The sequence below is a fragment of the Cnephaeus nilssonii genome (assembly GCF_951640355.1).
Source record: "Cnephaeus nilssonii genome assembly, chromosome: 8".
NCBI lineage: Eukaryota > Metazoa > Chordata > Mammalia > Chiroptera > Vespertilionidae > Cnephaeus > Cnephaeus nilssonii.
Window position 1 is genome coordinate 27,345,179 of NC_137079.1, and position 18,481 is coordinate 27,363,659.

General features: G+C 39.7%; 1 protein-coding gene across 9 annotated transcripts in view; it reads left to right on the plus strand.

Annotated features, from left to right (window-relative positions):
- Positions 1–18,481, plus strand: part of CSGALNACT1 (chondroitin sulfate N-acetylgalactosaminyltransferase 1) — a 290,722-nt gene that overhangs the window by 173,872 nt on the left and 98,369 nt on the right. The window contains exon 1 of one of the 9 annotated variants that reach the window (XM_079779439.1): positions 12,317–12,337. The exons of the other annotated variants lie outside the window; for them this stretch is intronic. The gene's annotated coding sequence lies outside the window, so the exon portion shown is untranslated. Of the gene's footprint in view, positions 1–12,316; positions 12,338–18,481 lie in introns of those variants that run through there. 9 annotated transcript variants of the gene reach the window in all.

Here is an 18,481-nt window from a genome sequence, read left to right on the forward strand (position 1 = left end):
TGTGCCTGTTTGCAGCAGATACAAGCTTGCATACAGAATAGCCCCAAAACGCAGAGTTCCGATTGTGCCAGCTCATTAGCTGGACTAGAGAACAGCACCGCTGGGGAGCAGTCTCCTTTGCTGCGGTGCAGGGACAGGACCTTGACGCTGCATTGATGCCCAAGGCAGATCCATTGGATTCGTGAATACTGATTGCCGTCTGTATTTTCTCCCTTCCAGAACAAAAGGAACACAGGTTAAGTCAGGATTTCCTCCGTTAGTAAAATACTTTTCATGTAGTTGGTTAATGCAGGATGTTGCACGTGCTTGTCATCACAGCTTTTGGCGTTACTGTTCTTTTCTTTGAGGCAAAAATACACGCACTCCAGATGGATTTCATATGCTTTCCAGTGGGGCTCCGGAGGCAAAATGAAGAGGAGCATTTTACTTCTTCCGTGTCTGTGACTCTCCCCCATGGCTGAGCTACCAAGGGGGGGAGTGTGTGCAGTGGGTGTGTTTCCACAAAGTTGCATTTTCAGTAGTTTACACATCAGGTTGAATATTTCCCACAAAGCAGTTACACCATATTTTTAGGCAGAGCCTATAAGGGTGACAATCAATTTCATTTCTTAAGGAAATATGAGTGGAAATGGGTCTCTTAATTGCCCTGGAACCTAGCCATCTGGAACATGCCCAGTGAAGTCTACAAGTGTATAGTTTGGAGCTCCAAGCAGCGCCTTAACTACGGAGATGCGTTTGAATGCTTGCAGATGTGTCCCGTTGAGCCAGTGTCAGGTCTTGCTTTAGTTCCTTATTAGTTCTGTGGGAACTATGCTTCAGTCGGTTGGACAGACTTCAAATACTTAGGTCAGAGAGGACTTATGGGAAGCATATGAAATCTTGAAAGGTTTGAGAGTTATGGCTCTTTAAAGTGGACCTCTCTATTGCATCTGATAGTTCGTTACTTTTCTTCTTCAAACTCCAGCCCTTTGGCTTCCATATACCAAACATTCCTGCTTCTCTTTTGCAGGCTTCTCCATCCATGTGACATTGATGTTCTCTAGGGTTTCACCCTTGGCCCACTCCATGAGTCCCACCACATGTTCTTCCTGGATAGTCTCACTCACACTCTTGGCTTTCACTAGCCTGTAGACAGACTACTGTCAGACTGTCATCTCCAGCCCAAACCTCTCCCTTAGCCTTTGATCTGCACATCCAAGTCTAGTTAGTCACTTCTTTCTGGGTGTGCCAGAGGTACCTCAAACTATAACTTCTCAACCAGACTCTTCATTTAGCCGCATAGTCTCGTCTTCTGTCTGAGCGCTGTCTTTGTTGGTGGCCCCACCATCTATTCCTTAGTCACTCACAGCTTCCCTTGCAACAACAGAACAATAACCAAGTTATAAATATGTCTTCTACTAATGCTTCATTTTAATTTTTTATCAAAGTAACTCATGCCCATGGTTAAAAAGTCAAATAGTGCAGAATGGCTTAGAATAAAAAAAAGCAATGGTTTCTTTGCCTCACTTCCTTTCCACCCCCATTTCTTCTTGCCAAAAGGGACCACTTTTAACTCCTGTGACTGCTTTTTATGATAGTTATCCTATCTAATAAAGAGGGAATATGCTAATTGACCCTCACACCATCACAAAGATGGCAGTGCCCACAGCCAATAAGGAGGGAATATGCTAATTGACTGCCACACCCTCAAAGTTGGCAGTGCCCACAGCCAGTGAGGGAATATGGTAATTGACTGCCACACCCTCAAAGATGGCAGTGCCCACAGCCAGTGAGGGAATATGGTAATTGACTGCCACACCCTCAAAGATGGCAGTGCCCACAGCCACAAGATGGCAGCGGCCAGTCCCCTCAGCCCTGCCGGGGCAGCAAGTGCATCGCTCTGTGCGCCTGCCTCTGGAGTCCCCCAGTCCCCTCAGACCCTCAGCCACCCAGGGCCAGCCTGAGGCACAGGCAAGACTCAGATGGCAGCTTCCCAGCCACCCAGGGCCGGCCCGAGGCACAGGCAAGCCTCGGATGGTGGCTGCCCAGCTGCCCAGGGCCACCCGAGGCTCAGGTAACCAGGGCCAGCCGAGGCTTGCGCTGCTGGCAGTGGCAGCAACAGAGGTGTGATGGGGTGTCACCTTCTCCTGATCGCTGGGTTGCCTCCCACCCCTGAGGGCTCCCGGACTGTGAGAGGGTGCAGGCTGGGCTGAGGGACCCCCCCCCTCCAGTGCATAAATTTTCATGCACCGGGCCTCTAGTTATATACCTAAGTACTACACTTACATGGTTATTTCCTCATTTGTCAATTTAAACAGTGTCTACTGATTTCCTGCCACACTTCTATCTCACCTCCCTCCTTTACTCAGCATAGTGATATCACAATTTTTTTGTTCCTCTCTTTAAGTAATTTAAGTAATATTTTATATCTTGCTCATCACCTTTAGATGGGATCACTTGGTCCCTGACTTAACTGGTGAGGGTCTTGCACCTCCACCCTTACCTTCAGCTCCTCTCTTTCCGATTTCCCATCCTCTCCTGTCATGGGCACTGACTTTCCATTTATCAAAATTAATACTGTGTATTTGATAAATTAATAAATGGATTTTCTCAGAGCTTCGAGATATTGCTCCCTTTTGATATCCAATGTTGCTGATAAGTCTTATACCAATCTGATTGCAAGTGATCTATGCTTTCTCTTTGGAAAACTTTAGGATATTTTCTTTTACTTTGGGTTTCTGAAATTTCTCCATTTGTGTTTCATTCATTTTCCATTTTTCTCTTACTAGTTTTCTACCGCTTTTTCTGTTCACCTTTTCTAGGATTCCTATTAGATGATGCACAATTGGACAAACTGGAAATTAATTTTTAGATGCCTATATTTTCTTCTTTTGCTGTATTCTGAAAAGTTTTCTCTGATTTTCTATATCATCCTGCACTTATTTTATGAATGCAACATTTTATCAGCCCTTTGAGAATAATAACTACATTTTTAAAACTTCTTTTAAAGGTACAGACATTTTCCAAATACCATCTGTTCCCACACATGCATAGCCTCCTCCATTATCAACATTCCCTACCAAAGTATATGGTATAATTGATGAACCTACATTGACACATCATAATCACCCAAAGTCCATAGTTTATATTAGGATTCACTATTGGTGCTGTGCATTCTATGGGTTTGGGCATATGCATAATGACATGTGTCCATCTTTATAGTATCATCTAGAGCAGGGGTCCTCAAACTTATTAAACAGGGGTCCAGTTCACTGTCCCTCAGACCGTTGGAGGGCCGGACTATAGTTTAAAAAAAATTATGAACAAATTCCTATGCACACTGCACATATCTTATTTTGAAGTAAAAAAACAAAACGGCAAAAACACCCGCATGTGGCCCGCGGGCCATAGTTTGAGGACGCCTAATCTAGAGTATTTTCACATGGAACATTTCTCCATTTATTTAATTCTTCTATGATTTTGTTAATTTGAATTTTGTAATTTTCCTCACATAGATATTTTACATATTTTGTTAAGTTTATACCCAAGAATGTCATGTTTTGTGGCACTAAAGTAAATGGTATTGTGTTTCTAATATCAAATTCTATTTATTTATGGGAAAGTGATTGACTTTTGTATATTAACTTCCTATCCTGAGACCTTGCTATAATTGTTTATAAGTTCCAAGAGTCTCAGTGAAATTTTGATTGCCTCTTATGAGAAGGAGGTACAGTGACATCTCCCTGTAAACCCCCTGCAGTGAATTTGGTATTGCATTATTTCATTTTGGATTTCTTCTCATTTTTTTTTTAAGTTATAAAAAAAAAGCATGCAGGCATGTCTGTAAGGATACACACCAAATGATTAACAGTAGTTACTTTGTTAGTATGGGGTAAGGAGCCAGAGTATTTACTTTATGTAATACTGTATTTGCTTATCTTTACTATTTAAATTTTGAAATATAACCTAGTAAAGGAAAGTACATAGAAACATAAAATACGGCCAAAATAATTATTTAGCCACTGTCTCGATTAAGGAACAAGACACCACCAGTCCGGCAGAAGCTTGATCATGGTCTTTCCCAGTTACAGTGCCCTCTCTAACCCCAGAGTAATCACTGTACAGATTTGTATGACTGTTAGTTCCTTGGATTTCTTTATAGTTTTACCTCTTAAATATGGACTTCAAATGACTACTTTGAAATTAATTTAAGTAGAATCATAATAAAGAATCATTTAAATGGAGTCATTTGTGTCTGGCTTCTTTTGCTTAACTTTATTTTTGTGAGGTTCATTCCATGGTTACCTGTAACTGTAGTTCATTCATTTTTATTGCTGCAAAATATTCCATTATATGAATACTAGAGGCCCAGTGCACAGATTTGTGCACTGGTGGGGTCCCTCAGCCTGGCCTGTGCCCTCTCACAATCCGGGACCCCTTGGGAGATGTCGGACTGCCAGTGGTGTATTTTGGACTTTAATTGTCTGTCAGTTATATGTGTTACAAACATCTTTCTTCCACTATCTGACTTACCTTTTTCCTTCCTTTAGGGTATCTGTTAATAAACAGTTTTTTTTTTAAATTTTATTGTGGTCCAATTGATCAGTATTTGTGGTTAGCACTTTTTGTCTCTTATTTAAGTAATCTTTTCCTAATCAGAGGTCACAAAGGCAATAATTTGAATATTTTTTTCCCTAAAAGCTTTGTTTTTTCTCTCTGTTTTATCTCTCACATTTAGGTCTTCAGCCTACCTGGAATAGATTTCTGAGGGGCATGAGGTGAGGCCCAGATTTCTGTACTAAAAACAAATAGACACAAAACCATATTTCTTTAGCAGCAACATAAACATCAAGCATGTGATGGAGGCAGGGCTTCATGTAGTTGAGCCTTTGCGAGTCCTCAAGATATGCCTTCCGTCTATCCTAAGTACATCTTCTGCTGCCCCTGTCCCTCCTAGTGACCCCTTTTAGCCATTGTCCTGCTCTTGGTCAGTGCATTCTTAAAGGCAAATGGGAAGGAGAAATACTTTACCTTCTGATCTTATAAGCATTCTATTTAACTGTACTTTGAGTTTATTTTCATTACTCGTTTTACACAGGAAACTAATATTTTTTTAAAAAATGCAACTTATTGCAAAGCAAAATCTAAAACTTGAACGATAATGCTTGGCTGGCATGGCTCAGTGATTGAGCATCTACCTATGAACCAGGAGGTCAGGGTTCGATTTCCAGTCAGGGCACATGCCAGGGTTGTGGACTCCATCCCCTGTGTGGGGAGTGTAGGAGGCAGCCCATCAATGATTCTCTCTCATCATTGATGTTTCTATCTCTCTCTCCCTCTCCCTTCCTCTCTAAAATTATATATATATATATATATATATATATATATATATATATATATATACACACACACACACACACACACACACACACACACACACATACTTGAGTGATGCTAATTTTTGTCTCAGTATTGAAGTGTTACCCACATTTTGAGTGTAGTCATGCTTTTAACATGTAGTTCTTTAATTTTGCTAAAAAATTATTGGAACTTGCCAGTGTGAGTCTTAAAATGGAACTGAACTTGCTTTAGAAATTATCTTTCTTATCCTCAGAAAAGAGTGTTTCTATTAGGAAAAAAAAAAGAAGCTTGGAATAGCAGTGATTATTTTCTGCATACAGGTCTATTGGAAAGAAATGAAACATACAGCTGGAAGGAATTTAAATGTCATCTAGTGCAGGATTTCACCTTGAAGAAGTGGACTCTTCTCACTTTTAATATGATCCAGAAAAGAAAATTCCACTCTCTCTCCTGCTAATATTTAATATACTTTCACTGTCAGATAATTTTCCTTACGCTATGTCTTAAGTCTGTTTTCTTATTCTGTTTTAAATGGAAACAGTTCATAGGTAGATGGGGCCAACCATCTGTGTCTGTAATAATTCTTCATCTACTTGATGGTCATTACTAAATCCATCAGCCTCCTCTATATAGTATAACCTAATGTTTGTTTAGCTCTTTCTTTTAAGCCAGTTTCTGAATCATCTATTTAATGTTTTTGTTCCATCTGAATTCTTCCCATGTCATCTATAAATCCTGATTTATAGAATCAAAAATTGAACACAGTACTTCTGCCAACGTATGGCCAAATGTTAGTAAATCAATAGGGATGATATTCTATTTTAGAGAGTCTTCTAAGACTTCTAACCTGAAATTTTTTTATGATAAAAAGATTTTTGGACTTATGGCTACACATGGCAGTTTGAACGTACTTATTTATCTCTGCTTCCTGAGACTACCCAAAATGGTAGGTAACAAATAAAAAAAGGCATAAATCCACATGGACAAAAAAAAATGGGAGGCTCAGTTCGGTGGATAAGGGATGCCAACACATTTTTGGCAGGTAGAAAGCAAATGGATGAATGGGAATTGAATTAGCAGAGGGTGGAAAATTGAAAGCCAGTTGTCCACCGAGAGGGAAGTCAATCTGAAGGGATGGGTTTGTGGTCAGGACATGGAAGTCTCTGCACTTGGAACCACAAGCTGTGCTAGAAAGACAGGTTTGAAGGGTGAAGTTGAAAACTGGTGATGTTAGTTAGACCCCTTCCTATTCCAGGTGGCTGGACAGATACCCCTGGTAGGTATAGTTTCTAGAGAAATTAGAGAGGCTTTGGACTTGGAAACAAGATACAGATGAGATACCTTTTGGGCACCCAAAACTCTGATAACCAGGCTTATATTTCTCTATCCCTGGATTAGAGAATGAGAATATCCTTGTCTGGGAAACTGGCCAATTGAGTAAAAAAAGATATTTGGAAGTCTCCCATAAAATAGCTGGGCCCCCCACCCAATCATGCCACAGAAGTTCAACTTTTTAGGTCTCACAGTGGACTGCCGAAGATCATCACATATTTAAGGATAATGAATGAATGAGATCAAAACAATCAGGAAAGGAGGCTCAGAGGAAACAGGGCAAAGCAGGGAGGAAAAACTTCCAAAAATTATAATTGCTATTCTTTGAGAGATTAGATAAGATATTGCATTCATGAAAGAGGGTTTGGTAATTAAAATATAATAACAGAGATTAAAAATTCAGCAAAGAGTTGGAATGTGGATGGTACTATCCAGAAATTGAATGAAAAGGCAGAGACATCAAACATGAGAGAAAAGAGGAAATAAGAAGCTCCATTTAGGGAGTTAAAAATCTGATTAATAATAGAGTTTTAGAAAGGAAATAAAGAAAATGCAGGGGAGAAAGTGATAGAAGAATTATATGAATACTTTTCCAAAATTGAAGAGCATTAATTTTCATATGGAAAGGGTACATTGAGTTCCAAGCACAACACATTTTAAAAAAAAAGCCAATTCCAAGTCACATCTGATAAAGTCTGTGAATAAGATAAATTTTTCCTTAAAGCTTTAACAGAGCAAAAAAGTAGGTTACATAACAAAGATTCAGGAAGCAGGCTGGTATGTGACTTCTCAACTGCAATGGTGAAATCTAGAAGAAATAGAGCTATGCCTTCCAAATCAGAGGGAAAATAATTTCCAATTTGGGATCTTGTATCTGGCCAAACTGTCAACCAAATGCAAGGGCAAAATAAGGCTATTTCCAGACAGACATGAAAGGTTTCAAAAATTAGCCTCCCATGCACTCTTTCTTGGGTAGTTCTTGGAGGAAGTGCTCTACCAACATGAGAGAATAAGTAAAAAATTATGCAGCAAGTAGGGCAAAGTGAGGGAAAATCACTGATGGGAAGTGAAGGGAAGGTCAGGTGACACCTGGATATCTATCACCTGTGTCAGGGCTGGAGCACAACCTTTCCAGATCAGATCAGAGGCTAGAGAGGCCAGGGAATAAGGAAACAAACAAATCCAAAAGATCACCTAACATGTTTATCTTTGACGAGATGAATCTTCTAGTTCTGTGCCAAGAGTTTGGGGAAAATTAATATTAAATACATAAGAAAATAAAATAAAGCAAATGGAAAATAGAGGTAACTATTCACATTAGGCAAAACAAAAGATTGTACAAGGAAAGAAATATAATCATAGTATACTATAGGGCTTAGTTATGAACAGTATTTGAACAGACATAATAATGTAATGCAAGTACTAAATATTATGGTAACCAAAATGATGATATAGTTAAATTGAGAGGATTTTGGTGGGGTGCAGGGAAGTATAAATAGAAGATAAGAGAGCTATATTTTCATCTGCCACAGCAGGAAGCCAATAAACATTAAAAATGAATAAGAAATAACAGTTGAAGAATATTTGTTAAAATATGCAGGTACATAAGAGAAACAGCTAAAAGAGTTGAAAGTGATTGTCTTTGGTCACTGGGTCTCAAGAATACACAAATTGGGTGAAAATACTAGTTACTTTATTGAATTTATGTACATACATCTATTATGTACATACATCTAATTGAATTAAATATGTAAAACATATTGAACCTTTCCTTGTTTCCTTGTAAAAATTATTTTCCCTTGTGATAAAAAGTGAAAAGTACTATAGTCATTTGATTCAATACTATGGCAACCACATGTCCTGAAATTTTCTGGGTTATTTGGACTTCAAACTTTATCAGACCTAAAACTACAGTTGCAATTTACAAACTGTGTGCGTTGATTATTTGTTGATTTTGGTGTTATGTTTGGTAGTTTTAGAAAAATGGGCTTGCCATAGCGGTTCCTCGTGAGCTCCTCTCAGAATCTTCCATCTTTGGCTGCCTGGAGACTTTGGAAGGAAAAGCATATTGTGGTTTTGTCTGATACTTTAACTTACTTACTTCTTCAAAGTTTTCTCTTTCCTATATTTTTTTACTACCTATGTCTTTAATATACTAATTTCATTCATCCAGAAACATTAATTGACTGCCCATTATGTTTGAAGCCCCGGCGCTCTAGGCATCAGGAAGGAATAACACAAGGCAGAGTCCTTGCTGTCAGCAAACTTGCCATCCACTAATTCATCTGACAAAATCAATGATGGCATTTCATACTTTCTCAGCATTAGTTATTAATTAAAAAAAAAAAGTCAGAGACAAAAGGTTGCTTTTCCAGGATAAGTCTGTGAGAAGACTCTCAAAATCTTTTTCTCCATGAAAGTCTTATGTATGAATTTAAACCTTCAATTAAATGTCACTTGTTCTATAGAAAAATATTTTTTTCTTTTAAATGTATTTTTATTGATTTCAAAGAGGAAGGGAGAAGGAGAGAGAGATAGAAACATCAGTGATGAGAGAGAATCATTGATTGGCTGCCTCCTGCCTCCTGCCTCCTGCCTCCTGCCTCTTGCCCCCTACTGGCGATCAAGTCCACAACCTGGGCATGTGCCCTGACTGGAATTGAACTGTCACCTCCCAGTAACTAGTTCATGGGTTGATGCTCAACCTCTGAATCACACTGGCCGGGCTATAGAAAAATCTTTATTGGGGAGTTTAATTTGTTTCACCTCTGCTCAACCAAGAGGCTAGCTTACATCCTGTGACACAGAGGAAATGCCAAATATGGCAGCTGTTTCACTGCTGTGAACGGGCCTTCCTACCCAGGTGAGATTTGGCCTTTAGTCAGTCAAGTCCAGAATTATGACTTCAGTAGGTTCATTGGAGAGCAATGTCTTTCTAGCCTCAGGAATGAGGTGGGCATGGCCTTGCTGTGTTCCAGTCCTACCCCTGGGAATCTCTGGGCACCTGTGGTTTCACCCTTGTCCTAGGAGCTAAGTTATTGAAAATGGAAAGTGTCTGAAAGAACGGGCTGGTTCCTTTCATGGTTTTCACTCTTTGTCTCTTAAAAGGAGGTTTTCTTTTTAAAAGGAATGAGGCCTAACTTTTTTTCTGTAATCTATAGTTTGTTTATTGTCTTCTCAGAGGGCTTTTCTTATTTCTTAGATAAGAGTACAAGGTTGTGTGTCCATAGTTTTTTAGCAGGATGGCTGAAGATCAACCCTACTATATAGTCAAAACTCTGTGCAAGAATTGTTTCAGCTTTTAGCCAACAGAGTTTATTAATCTACCCCTGGCCGTCTCCCTGCATAGCTATGGGGCCATATTCCTTATTTCTCTGGAAAGATAATGAAATATTTGGGTAAACCAGTTTTAGAACCTCTCTAGAATTTTTAACATCAGAGTATTTTTAAAAAACAGGTAATTCAAACGGTGCATATTTATTGCGGTCAGCTTTGGTTTAGTTTTGTGTATTCCTAAAGGACTAAAAACCAGAGTTTTCTTCTTTCAGAGTGATCAGGAAGCTCTCCAGAGTTTCTTTCTTCACCATTGCAGAAAAAATGTAAAGTTGCGCATTCTTATTTTAAACATCTGCATTTTCATGTTTATCATGTTCACTATTTCAGTAATAAGAGTTACTCAGAGATCATTTGTAACCAATATCTCTTTAACTGTATATTTAAAAGGTAGTGAAGAGGAGTCCTATTAAATTACAATTTTCGTAAGATTGAATTAGAGGAATAAAGCCCAAGTCTGGATGGTGGTAGCACATATTCCAGCCATCTGCCCTGCTTTACATTGTTGCCTCTGGCAAGGAGCAGGTTTATTATTGGGGCTCTGTCTAAATCTATAGTTTGACAGTCATGTATGTCCTTGCGGTCATCAAACTGCTCTTTTCCTGTAGACTAAACAGCAGCAAACAACCTGTAAAAAGTTACAGTAATGTCTCCATAATAGAAACCTGTTACATTAGCAGCATGAGGTTGTAATGTAGGCCGGATTTAATGATGGCATCGTTTTCCCCATTAGAAAAATTAACAAACGCAAAGTATTTACACAGGAAAAGCTGATGTTTTGTTTTAAGCCATGTTTTTGAGGGTCCTCCAAACCATCAGCACATTGGATGATTTGCTAGAAGGACTCACAGGGTCAGCATGTAGCCCGACTGTGGTTAGGATGGATGACAGTGACACAGCAGGATGCACAGCCAGGTGTAAGGGGGAAGACACAGGTGGCGTCTGGAGGAATCCTCGTGCAGTCTTCCCCTGCGTGCTGTGTGAAGGGTCCCACAGAGTGCACGCTCCCCAAGAGTGAAAACGCAGTCCACTGTCTTGGGTGTTTCTGCCCAGAGAAACCCATTTGAGACTGAGTGTAGTGCTGTTATTGGGGTCATGTAGGCATTTTCTGCCTAGCAACCCCTACTAGAATTCCAGGCTCTCAAGAATGAAAGCAGGTGTTGACCATAAATTACTTTGTTTATACCAACAGCTGAGGCACAGCAAACAACCTTATCAGTTAGGGAACGCTTCGTATTGGCGTAGGGAACTTTCTGCAAGCAGACTTCCCTGACTCCAGTCAGGGGCCAACCTTGTAGGCAGGCCTTTCTAGGGACAGCAGCCGGGGGCCTGCGGTGTTTACAAAAACACTCTGAATTAGGTCATAGTGATGGCGAAAGGCAATGTGTTTGTTTCTCTGAACTGTCATCAGGATCAGACTTTGCCTCTGATAAGGGTATCTGGAGCCAAAGATGAGAAAATGTGAGTATTCTTTGTATAAATATACTTCTATTTTTAGAATTCTTAGGAGCCTAATATTTTATTTCTTATTTGTTGATTTTAGAGAAAGGAAGGGAGATAGAGAGAGAAAGAAAGAAACATCAATTTATTGTTCCACTTATTTATGTATTTATTGGTTGATTCTTGTATGTGCCCTGACCAGACATGAAACCCACAACCTTGGAGTATCGGGATGATGCTCTAACCAAGTGAGCTACCTGGCCAGGCCAAGCCTAATATTTTAAAATTACAATTCAGTCACGATCTGGGTTACAATTTGCATGTGCAGGTGGTGGCTTCTCAGACTCTTGGACGTGGACGTCATACAGTTTAAATTGGATTTAGTGCCAGTAGCTTTGTTTAGACCAGTGGTTGGCAAACTCATTAGTCAACAGAGCGGCAAACCACTGGTCTAGGAAGAGCTCTCACCTCTTTGATATTTCATTATTGAAGTATGAAAACGAAATTGCATTTGTCAGGAAACAGAATTGGAATCTAGGGTTGGGCTTCATAAGGTCTTATAATGTTATTTTTATAAAATGCACCCAGTAGTTTTAGTAACATTTAGGCAATTAAAACAATTAAAATATATTGTCTTCTTTATTGGTTTTGTTTTGAATAGCAACTATTCTAAAGAAATAAAATGATTGGAGAGGCTTCAAATAAATAAAAACGATGGGATGGCGAAGAAACGGCTAGCAGCAGAGGCTGTCTTCATGCTAAAGCCCAGAAGGTGTTTTGCTCCTCCACCCGCACAGATTCTGAAAACTCCCCCACACAAATTAATCATCATCTCTGTCTCTGTAACTCCATTAGGATTTCACCAGGTGTCATTCAGAACCTGAGGAGGTTGGTAAGTGGGAGGGCAGAAAGCACTTGTGGAGGAAAGGAGAAAAATAAGTTGAGGGATCTGGGACTTGGGAGACTGTCATAAGGAACCATACCATTGAACCTGCTGTTTAAAATATTTAATGATCCCTTGCCACTAACACAGTTTCAATCTTGTGTGAAATGAACATTTTTCCCTTGTTGTTATGGCTTACATGACACAGCTCTGGTTTGACTGACAGTGTTTTCTTTATAGGGAATTGAAATGGCTTTCCTTTGGGCTTGCCTAATAGACTTCAGTGAATAATAAATGAGAGGGAGGGAGGGAGGGAGAGAGAGGGGGGGGGGGAGGGGGAGGGAGATTCTTTGCTCTTTCACTGCTCTTTCTTGGGTACATTTAGAGAATGATTCCTTTTCATTTAAATACTTTTATTTCCATAAAACACTAGACAATCTCCTTGGACTGGAAATATTTTCCATAATAAAATCTATCCATGCCTAAGTTTCCTCTTCTTTTTAATAAACATGTCTTGTCTCCATTCCAGTATTTGTTGATAACTGAAGACCTTTTCTGTCAAATGCTATGAGATTCAAATGAGAACTGCCAAAAGCAATGTTTGACATGAGCCTAAAGGGACTTCATTTAAAAGTGGCCCTTCATTCTGCCATTTCAGACACTCATTTCAAGGAATGGGAAAATGGAAACATTCCAGAATTATATTTATTTCCTACTACAAAACACATTTTTATGAAAATAAATATTGAAAACCTATAAGGACCAAACTAACAACAGTAAAAATTCTTTATTGCCCTATTACCCAGAGAAAATATGTGTGATTGCTTCATGGATACTGATACATGCATGACTTACAGTGGAGGCACCAGTGAAGAAGACACGGGGGTGGGTGGGTAGAGAGGGTTGAGTGACAGGCAGCCACAGTGCAATGTGAGGTGTGCTGTTTTAGGTGAGCGCGTAGGGTCAGGGGAGGCTTCCTGATGCTGAAGGATGCATGGGGGTCATTCAGGCAAAGGTGGTGGAGGGAGAGGAAGACTTCCCAGGTAAAGGGAGCAAGGAGAAACAAAGCTCCGCAGGTGAGGAGAAGGTGTGGAACACTGAGAAATCGGTGGCATCAGTCAGTGTGGCTGAAGCATGGAGTCGGTGAAGTGCGGGCTGAGGGTTGAGACTGGATCACAAAGCACCTGGCTCACCCTGTGTAAGAAGTTTGGAAATTATCATTTTGGTGTTTTTCCTCCCAGTCTCTTATGCATAACAGTGTTTCTCTAGTTATAATCACAATGCAAGCATTTATTCACTTACAGAGACTTCTAAGCATTTACTATGTGCCAGAAACTTGAACTCAAATTTAGTCATTTTCGTATCTGCAAGTGAGCCACTGCGGTGGGAACCCAGGGAGCAAGGGGACAGAGAGAGTGGAAGACCTACTTGATATTCCTGACACAGGTGACACGATAGCATCACTGTTTTCTCCATGTTACCACACAGCCCTTTTAACAATCATTTGAAGCATCCATATAATAATCCGACAGATGGAAGGACCCTAATTAACTGGATAGGACCTGATTTTCTGGCTGCATATGTAGGTTGTTAAACTATATTGGTAGCAAGGAACAAACTTCCAAATAATGCATGAAGCTAAGAAATTGTCAAGAAACACACGAGCGAGATAGGAATCTCATGGAAACCAGGCATGTTCATTTTTCAGAACCTGGGACCATTGTAGAGATGTCTTACCGTTTAGTACCAGGAATGTATGACCTTTAATCTAGTGTTTTGTGGCTCTGCTACTCTCCCTGTGACTCTGACTTCCACCAACCAGTTGACCAGTTCTGTCCATATTGCTTCATTTCAGAGGAAGGAGTCTGATGGGCCCAGCTACTCACCACCACTTTGAGTCCGACCTCTCCCTCCTCCTGAGGTCATCTCACTGGCCACCTGTGTTCAGTAGCCTAAGACTGTTCTCAGTAGCGGGTGCAGGAGGTACATCACATTTATAGAATGGGTCAGGGAGAAGCACAGTCTCCATGGCTAATATTTCCAGTATCAGTTATTTTGATTTTCTTTTTCTCAAGGGCAAATATTGCTGTGTTGTCCCTCACTATGCATATTCCCTGTATGGTCTGGTTAGTTCAGTATTTAGTGGGACAACTACCTCCTCTGATCTGTAAAGCATATATTTATCAGACAGTCTTGTTTGCAATATATTGCTTGTTTGCAATATATTAAGAGGTGATTTTTTCTACTTAACAGTCCTTCTGCTATACAAGATTTATAGAAAACTCGGTCTAAATTCCCTCATTTTCAGTCAAAAAGTGCTTATTCGGTGCCTTCTATATGCCACAAAGATTATGGCAGAGAATAAGACACCAAAGATCCCTAGTCTAATGGGCTTAAATTTCTTGGGGGGTGGGGGGGGGGAGGCAAACAATAAGTAAGAAAATTAATAATGATATAATTTCTGCCCTGGGCAGTTAGCTCAGTTGGTTAGAGCATTGTCCCGACACGCCAAGATTTTGGGTTTGATTCCTGGTCAGCCCCCCCCGCCTCTCTCTCAAATTAATAAATAAAAAATGATAATTTCTGATAGCTGCTTCTGTGAAGAAAATTAAACAAAATGTGATAGAGAGTGATTGGAAGTCAAGTACTACTTTCTGGTATATGATCAGCATGGGGCCTTTAAGGAGAAAATGTCTCAGCTGAGACCTGACAGATGAGGAGGAGCCCTTAGGCAAAGGTCTCCAGAAGAATGTTCCGGGCAGAGAGGAGATATATTTACCAGCACGGGGGCAAGTGTGAGCTCGGAGGGCTCAGAGAAGAGACAGCAAATCATTGTGGGGCATTGTAGGAGCAGTTGGACAGGGCAGAAGACCTACTTTATAACCTAGACCCAGTGTGCAGAGAGAATGGTATAAAACCTGCCATTCCCACGCTTCTCACAGTCATCTTCAACTTGCCTTGCCCAAAGCACAGCTGGTTGTTTTTTTCTCCTAGCCTGAACCGTTTCCTGTCTCCTTTACTTCAGGAAATTAAACCCTCCAAAGGCTCATGTTATCCGTAACACCTCCCTTTCCTCATTTTCCAGTCCAAATTTGCCAGTCCTTCAATTCTACATCCGATAGAGAGCTCAAGTTCTTTCACTTCTGCTCATTCCATTGCCCTTATCCTCATTCAAACCATTGTTATCTTTTGCTTGGATCATTGCCTTGGCCTCCTGGCTTATTTCCACCATTGCAAAATGTCTGTTTATGCCATTTTGCCCTTTTTGTAATTGGATTATTTGTGTGTTTTACTGTTGAATTTTGAGAGTTCTTTATATATTCTAGATACTAGTCCTTCCTTAAATCTGTATTTAGCAAATGTTTCCTCCCAATCTAGGGCTTGTCTTTTCATCCTTTTAACAAAGTGTTTTTTGCAGAGCAAAAGTTTTTAATTTTGGTGAAGTCCAATTGACCAGTTTTTCCTTTTATTCATTACTAGAGGCCCAATGCATGAACTTTGTGCAAGGATAGGCCTTTGCAGCCCCAGCTGCTGCAGCCCTCCCAGCCCCCGGCCACCTCGGCAGCTGCCCCTCAGCCCTCGAAGTCCCAGCTTCATCCGGAAGGTCGTCCAGAAGGTTGTCTGGATGTTTGTTCCACTGTTCCGTTGTTCAGTTGATTTGCAAATTATGCTTTTATTATTATAGTCTAGAGGCCCGGTGCATGGAATTCATGCACTTGGCGGGGGGGGGGGGAGGTTGTCCCTCAGGCCGGCCTGCATCCTCTTGCAGTCCAGGACCTCTTGCTCCTTACTGCCCACCTGCTCACTGCTCCTTACTGCTTGGCTCGCTGCATCTGCCCCCTGGTGGGGAGGGACCTTGGAAGGGCTCCAGGGCATGTCCGGCCTGTCTGGCTCAGTCCCTATTGGCCAGACCCAAGCAGCAAGCTAACCCTACTGGTCGGAGCATCTGCCCCCTGGTGGTCAGTGCACGTCATAGCCAGCAGTTGAGCAGCCTTAGCATATCATTAGCATATTATGCTTTGATTGGTTGAACAGCTGACTGGACAACCAGACACTTAGCATATTAGGCTTTTATTATATAGGATACTTTTGGTGCTAAATCAAAGAACCTCTTTATCTAGCCTTAGATCCCAAAGATTTTGTCCCATGTGGCTTTTTTTCTTTTCTGAAAGCTGTATAGCTTAACATCTTATATTTGAATCTGTGATCCATTTTGAGTTAATTTTTGTGTAAGGTGTGATATTTAGGTTCAGGTTGTTTTGTTGAGGTAGGGGCTATAGATGTTTAATTTGATTTGTTGAAAAGGCTATTTGTCCTCCATTGAATTACTTTTGCATTTGTACAAAAAATTAGTTGAGCATATCACTTGGGTCTATTTCAGTTTTTCTGTTTCCTTTCATTGGTCTGTGTGTCTGTCCCTCTGACAGTATCACATACTTAATCACTGTAGCTATATAATCATTCTTGAAATGGGTAGACTAATTACTCTAATTTTCTTCTTTTTAAAATTGTTTTAGCTATTCTAGTTCCTTCACCTTCTCATGTAAATTTTAGAATAATCTTGTCTATATGTACATGTCAGTTTTGCTGAGCTTTTTATCAGGGTTGCATTAAATTTGTATGCCAATTTGGGCAGAATTTGTATCTTTCCTACATTGAGTCTTCCAATCCAAGAATATGTTTTCTGATCCCTTTTATTTAGACCTTTGAATTCTTATCACTGTTTTGTAGTTTTCGGGACTTAGATCATGTATGTTTTCTTAGATTTATACCTGAGTATTCTAATTTTTTGAGTGATTGTAAACATTATTTATTTATTTATTTTTTAAGATTATATATATATTTTTAAATATATTTTATTGATTTTTTACAGAGAGGAAGGGAGAGGGATAGAGAAACATTATTTCTTTAATTCTAGTGTCCACATGTTCATTGATAGTATGTGGAAATACAATTGACTTTGTATTTTCTGCATAATCATGTCATCTGAAAATAAGGGCATTTTACTTCTTCACATCCAATCTATATGCCTTTTATTTTCTTGGCTATTGCACTAGCTAGAACTCAGTACTATATCTAATGAAAGTTGTGAAATGGACATCCTTGCTTTGTTCCAAAATCAGTATTTTACCAGTAAGTATAATTTGAATTATAGGGTTTTTTGTTTTTGTTTGTTTTTTTGGTAGATACATTTGATCAAGTTAAGGAAGTTCCCTCTAGTCTTAGTTGTCTGAGAGTTTTTATTATGAATGGATGTTGAATTTTGTCAAGTGCTTTTTTGTACCAACTTGACAAGATCATGTGATTTTTCTTCTACACTATATTAATATGATGTATTACATTAGTTTAAGTGCATGGTTTAAGCCACCATCTTGCAATTGGAATCATGTTTAGTTTTTAAAGTTCCAGAAATTGAATTGGAGCATGATGTTTAGCTCAGTTATAAGAAACAAAATCTTAATTTTCAGTTGTTAATCTGGTGCTATTAATCATTGCTTAATGATTGCACATGTTTAAAATGTCATTGCTGTTATTATTAATGGACATTTAATTGAACTGGTGATTTTGAGATTGAGTATATTTTTTCCCCTAAACCTTTTAATCAGTAGAGTTCAGTTGACGAATCACCCATTACAAGGGGATCTATTTTACATAGCAATCAATCTCTCTCTCTCTCTCTCTCTCTCTCTCTCTCTCTCTCTCTCTCTCTCTTTTTTCCACCACTGTCATTGGAACAGAAGTTGTAAATTATGAAGTTACCTTAGACCATCAGTTTAGGGAGCAGCTTGGACGATGAATTCTTTAAGGGACCATGAACTCCCTTAAAAATTTTTAACAGGCCTGTAGAGAGCTATAAAGCTTCACTAATTATTCCATAAAATTAAACGTGTGAGAGACTGTTTCTTATTTATTGTGTGATGTCAGCTATTTTCGGATAATAGTCACGGGGCTTATAATTTGGAAATAGGTTAAAAAATTTTAAATCTATTAGAAACCCATCTGTTGGTATAGTCTTTCCCTTGTCACGGATGGTTTTAAGCCTTCGCTGTTCTTTGTAAACACTCTTTTGGTCCCCTCGGCTACCTCTGTGCCCTTACCCACTTTCACCAGCAGCAGCGTTGGCTGTGACAGTCACCATGGCTCTGTGGGCAG